General features: G+C 49.4%; 1 non-coding gene across 1 annotated transcript; it reads left to right on the top strand.

Annotated features, from left to right (window-relative positions):
• The first annotated feature begins 6,166 nt into the window (after positions 1-6,166).
• On the top strand, positions 6,167-6,273 carry LOC129522647 (U6 spliceosomal RNA). Its single transcript, XR_008666946.1, has one exon. It is a non-coding gene; the product is annotated as a U6 spliceosomal RNA (small nuclear RNA).

The following is a 6,273-nucleotide window of genomic DNA, read 5'->3' on the forward strand; positions in this document are numbered from 1 at the left end:
AAAAGAAAAAGCACACAGCCTCAGATGCGTGGTGGCTTCCTTGCATCCTCATATTGGCGAAGAAACTCACATTGCCCTTAATACCCGCAGACGCTGTTGGACGCACTTCCTACCCATGAACACAACTCATCCACAGGTAGCTTCGTAGAAGAAAAAGGGAGACCCAGAGAGGTGAGGTGGGGGGGGGGGCAGAGGGAGCCAGAATCTGAACCTAGGACTTTCTGCAGCTGTTGCTCAGCTCAAGCAAGTTGGGACACGCTCATAGTCAACCTACAGCCCCATGTGTGTCCGTTTTGTTTTGTTTTTGCTTTTCCCGGCTTAAGTATAAATTTATTGAGAATTCCTGGGCTGGTGGTTGTCACCTCCCAATGTGGAGGGAGGACTCAACACTAGGAAATTTTTTTTTAAATTTTTATTTATTTATGATAGTCACAGAGAGAGAGAGAGAGGCAGAGACACAGGCAGAGGGAGAAGCAGGCTCCATGCACCGGGAGCCCGATGTGGGACTTGATCCCGGGTCTCCAGGATCGCGCCCTGGGCCAAAGGCAGGCGCCAAACCGCTGCGCCACCCAGGGATCCCTCAACACTAGGAAATTACTCAGAAATCACACTGTCCCAACACTTCTGGCCAAATGGGAAGGAGCAAAATCGTTCCCCACCCCCCAAATCGGTCAGGCTTTTGTTCATCCAAGAAGGGGTGGGATGACAGATGCAGAAGGGACCATCACATGGATGGGGGTGTGCAGGACCCCAAGCCGGCTCCTCAAAACCCAGGGGAGGAACGCCTGGGTGGCTCAGTGGTGGAGCATATGCCTTTGGCTCAGGGCATGATCCCAGACCCTGGGGTCTTGGGATCGAGTCCCGCATCGGGCTCCCTGCATGGAGCCTGCTTCTCCCTCTGCCTGCGTCTCTGCCTCTCTCTATCTCTCATGAATAAATAAATAAAATATTTTTTAAAAAAGTCTTTTCTTAAAAAGAAATTGCATTCAGCTGCAGAAAAACTAAGTTTTATTCTTTGCATCTTTATTTTTTTTTAAGATTTATTTTTATTTATTTATTTATGATAGATATATATAGAGAGAGGCAGAGACGCAGGCAGAGGGAGAAGCAGGCTCCATGCCGGGAGCCTGACGTGGGACTCGATCCAAGGACTCCAGGATCGCGCCCTGGGCCAAAGGCAGGCGCGAAACCGCTGAGCCACCCAGGGATCCCCCTCTTTCCATCTTTAAAATTAAGAAATGAGATTCTCACCTGCGACATTAAAACAAACAAAAAACCAGGTGGGGACCAGGGTGGCACTAGGCTGGAGGTCTCTGAGCACAGTTTTGGACTAACAACCAGAGAAGAGCTAGAATAGTAAGGATGGGGCCAGGGGTTGAGACCTTTCACCCCAACCTGCTCACCTTGGAGGAGCCCTGAAGAACGCTGGCTATACCCAGGTGCGCAAGATCCACACAGGGAGCCTGATGTGGGACTCGATCCTGGGACTCCAGGGTCACGCCCTGGGCTGAAGGCGGCACTAAACCGCTGAGCCATCCAGGGCGCCCCAGATTTATTTATTTTAGAGAGAGAGAGGGAGAGCATACAAGCGGGAGGGGCAGAGGGAGAAAAAGAGAGAATCTCAAGCAGACTCTGCACAGAGCTGGACACGGGGCTCAACCCCACAACCCTGAGATCATGACCTGAGCCAAACCAAGAGCCAGCTGCTTAACCGAATGAGCCCCCCAGGCGCCCCTCGAGCTGAATTTAGTTTCTGTTTTGAGCCCCCATCCCTCCAGGGAGCAGAAACGGCATCTCACTCAGCTCAGCGTTCCCTCTTCCCTCGGGGGAGATTCAAGGATCCCCCGGCCCAAGATCTGGGACCAGGGGTTTTCCATTTGAGTGGCCAGGGCAGGGGCCATGAGATCCACCACCTGTGGGAGTGGCTTCACTGAGTGCTCTTAGCTACAAATAACAGCAGAAAAAAAATGACAAACAGGACTACAAGTGATTAAACCACGGGGGTGACCTATACTCAGAAATTCTCCTACGAGTACACCCTCCAGAGAGTCTTGCGCGTGGCTAAGGAGGCTGGAAGCAGCCTCCAGCTGTGGGGACAGATGAGCCGGGGCTGTGAGCAAGGTGGCAGAGACACAGCCCACCAGGGGCCCTCACGTCCTTGCTGACTGTGCCAGGGGGCAAAGTGGCGTGACTTCTCCTTCTCCTCCACCACCTCCTCCTCCTTTTCCTCTTCTTTTTAAGGATTTTATTTATTTATTCATGAGAGACACACAGAGAGAGGCAGAGGGAGAAGGAAGCTCCATGCTGGGAGCCCGATGTGGGACTCGATCCCAGGACCCCGGGATCACAACCTGAGCCAAAGGCAGCCGCTCAACCACTGAGCCCCCCAGGCGCTCCCTGACCCAGGGGACCCGGTTTGTTCCCCACTTGCTAGGAAAGGTGCTCCGCCCACTGGCCCACTGTGGGCTCCATCGTGTCCCTCTGGAGCCACTGAGTCTCCTGGTCAACACCACACCTGGGGGCGAGGGGCAGGCTGACCTCTGCCCTTCTGTCTGGAGGTAGGGAGGCTTTTCTCTGACAAAGGATGAGAATGAATGTTAGACGTTTGATGTTGACTGAAAAAAAGAAAGTCTTCTACATCTTCACAGAGCATGAGCCGTGTCGATCCAGCCCAACAACTAGCTGTATATATTTCCACACAGATATAGTTTCAGGATACATAGGTGTGAATAATAATAATAATAATAATAATAATAATAATAATAATAGGTGCCTGGGTGGCTCAGTGATTAAGTGTCTGCCTTCAGCTCAGGGCATGATCTCAGGGTCCTGGGATCGAGCCCCATGTTGGGCTCACAGCTCAGGGGGAGCCTGTTTCTCCCTTTCCCTCTGCTGTTCCCCCTGCTTGTGCTCTCATTCTCTGTGTCAAATAAATAAAATCTTAAAAAAAAGATAAGCACAAAATTAAGGATTAAAAAATTGAGAATTCTATCTCATACCATCAAGATGACTCCTATCAAAAAACCCAGAAGGCAGCACGTGTTGAGGATGTGAGGACATTGGAACCCTCGTGTCCCGCTGGTGAGAATGTAAGATGGTGCAGCCTCAGTGGAAAATGGGAGGGAGAGTCCTAAAAGGATTAAAAATAGAATTACCAAGTGACCCAGCAATTCCACTTCTGGGAATATCCTCTAAAGAATTGAAAGCAGGAAAAAAAAAAAAAAAGGAATTTAAAGCAGGGTCTCGAAGAGGTACTTGTTCACTCCTGTTCAGAGCTGCATTGTTTACAATAGCTGAAACATGGAAGCAAGCCAGTGTCCATCAACAGATGGATGGACAAGCAAAATGCATCTTGCCCACACACGAGAATATTCTTCAGCCTGAAACAGGAAGGAGATTATTTTTTTAAAGATTTTATTTATTTATTCATGAGGGACAGAGAGAGAGACAGAGACACAGGCAGAGGGAGAAGCAGGCTCCACACAAGGAGCCCGATGCAGGACTGGATCCCAGGATCCCAGGATCACAACCTGAGCCAAAGGCAGATGCTCAACCACTGAGCCACCCAGGTGCCCCCAAGAAGGAGATTCTGACCCAGACCACAGCATGGATGAACCTTCAGGACTCTATGCTGAGTGAAAGAAGCCCATCACCAAAGGACAAATACTATATGATCCCACTTGAAGGAGGTCGCTGGAGTAGCCATATCCATAGACGTCCGTAGGGGCCAAAAGTAGAACCGCGGGCGCCAGGGGCAGGAGGAGGGAGAGGGAGTTTGTGTTTAATGGGGACGGAGTTCCAATTTGGGAAGATGGAAAAGTTCTTGAAGTGGTTGGTGGTGACGGCCACACCACACTGAATATACTCAATGCCATGCGATTGTCCACATGCATACGGCTATGTTTACGTTATCTGAATTTCATCTCAATTTTATTTTATTTTATTTTTATTTATTTATTCATGAGAGACAGAAAGAGAGAGAGAGAGAGAGAGAGAGAGAGAGAGAGGCAGAGACACAGGCAGAGGGAGAAGCAGGCTCCATGCAGGGAGCCCGACGTGGGACTCGATCCCTGGTCCCCAGGATCACACCCTAGGCCAAAGGCGGCGCTAAACCGCTGAGCCACCTGGGCTGCCCTCAATTTTATTTTTTTGATTTTTAAAAAAGATTTATTTATTTATTTATTTATTTATTTATTTATTTATTTATTTATTTATTTATTTATGATAGACAGAGAGAGAGAGAAGCAGGATCCATGCCAGGAGCCCAACGCAGGACTCGATCCTGGGACTCCAGGATCACGCCCTGGGCCAAAGGCAGGCGCCAAACCACTGAGCCACCCAGGGATCCCCTCATCTCAATTTTAAACATTAAAAAGAAAAGCAGGTGACCAGAGGGTCTCAGGCCCCCGGGCCAGAGTTTGCCCACCTCTGACCTAACCCATTATTCAACTTGCCCTCTGGCTTCTCCTCACCTCTCCTAACTGGAGGCTAAACTCCAGCACCATCCTCATGCTCACCCCACCCTCCACTATCCCTGAACCCCTGGTCTCAACCTTACCCTCCCCCTGCTCTCGCCTTCTACCCAAATCCCACCCCTGTTTATGCACACCCCCTGCTACCCAGGATCACCCAGGGAACATAAACAAGATAAACAGTTTCCTGGAGGATATAACACAATTATGTGATTCATGATCTATGTAAGATTACATTTCATTACATAATTTATTATATCGCATGATAATTACAGTGTTCCTAATCCTGCAATTACATATAATAGGTTCCACGATTATGCATCCTACAATTACACAATCCCTCTTACCATCACCATAAAGTACAGTCATAAATGAGGAGGAAGTGGTGGGTTGACATCAGAACCCGCCCTGATCCAACCCCTTTCCAGGCAGAGGCTGCAAAGCTGCAGCCACGCTCACAGACTTTCTTGCAGCTGGGCACGGGCTCAGGCCCACCCGTGGACATGCCTGGGGAGTCTGGGAGGCACAAGAGACCACAGCTGTCTAGATTTTTGCTTCCCCTTCTCTCGGCCAGCAGCCAGGCATGGGAACACCTGCTGTTCTGGAATCTGTATTCCTTTGTCCAGTGAAAAGCTTGGTGGGCATTACAAAGCAGTTGTGGCAGACACAAAGGTGGCATTCTGTTTCTGAATCACAGCTACAGGGTGTATGCCCAAAGTCAGAGGTTTCAAAGACCTCCTGATTCCCTGCCTTGATTTTGGGGGAGCTTCCCCCCCCTCCCCTCCATTCTGCAGAGTCACTCCTGTAGGATCAGTCCTGGTCTCGCTCCTCTGCAGTAGGAGTGGCAAACTGCCCCCTGGACTCACCCAGCCCACTGCCTGTTTTTGTAAATAAAGGTTTTATTGGCACAAGGCCGTGCTCATTCATTCATTTATTCATTCAGCTCAGTCTGCGGTTGCTTTAATGCTACAGCAGCAGAGTTCAATCATGGTGAATTTCCTGTGTTACACTCTGTGTTAAAAGACCTCAAGTGGTTTTTTGGGGTGCCTGGCTGTCTTGGTCAGGAGAACGTGGCACTCTTGATCTCAGTGATGAGTTCAAGCCCTGCACTGGGCACACAGTTTACTTAAACAATAAAAAATGTAAAAGACTCCAAGTGGCTTGTTTCCCACTCCTTTTTTTTTATTTTTTTTATTTATTCATGATAGTCACACAGAGAGAGACAGAGACACAGGCAGAGGGAGAAGCAGGCTCCATGCAGGGAGCCTGACGTGGGATTCGACCCCGGGTCTTCAGGATCGCGCCCCAGGCCAAAGGCAGGCGCCAAACCGCTGCGCCACCCAGGGATCCCTTGTTTCCCACTCCTAAACCTGACTGCTATGCCACGTTATGATACATAATAAACTATGATACATCCATAGATCCAGCCTCAATAACAGCCTGCTAAAAGGATGAGTATGTTAGACTATATAATGCTTCCACCACAGATGTCCACATTCCATTGCCCAGAAACTATGAATGTTACTTTTTTAAGTAGGCTCCATGCCCAGCACCCAGTGTAGAGCTTGGAGCCCAACACAGGGCTTGACATCACAACCCAGAGATCAAGACCTGAGCTGAGATCAAGAGTCGGATGCTTAACTGACTGAGCCACCCGGGTGCCTCTGTGAACGTTGCTTTAAATGGCAAAATGGGTGCTCGCTTTGGCAGCACATATACTAAAATTGGAACGATACAGGGAAGCTTAGCATGGTCCCTGTGCAAGGATGCACATAAATGGCAAAAGGAACACTGTAGATAT

This window comes from Nyctereutes procyonoides, unplaced genomic scaffold, assembly GCF_905146905.1.
Source record: "Nyctereutes procyonoides isolate TBG_1078 unplaced genomic scaffold, NYPRO_anot_genome, whole genome shotgun sequence".
NCBI lineage: Eukaryota > Metazoa > Chordata > Mammalia > Carnivora > Canidae > Nyctereutes > Nyctereutes procyonoides.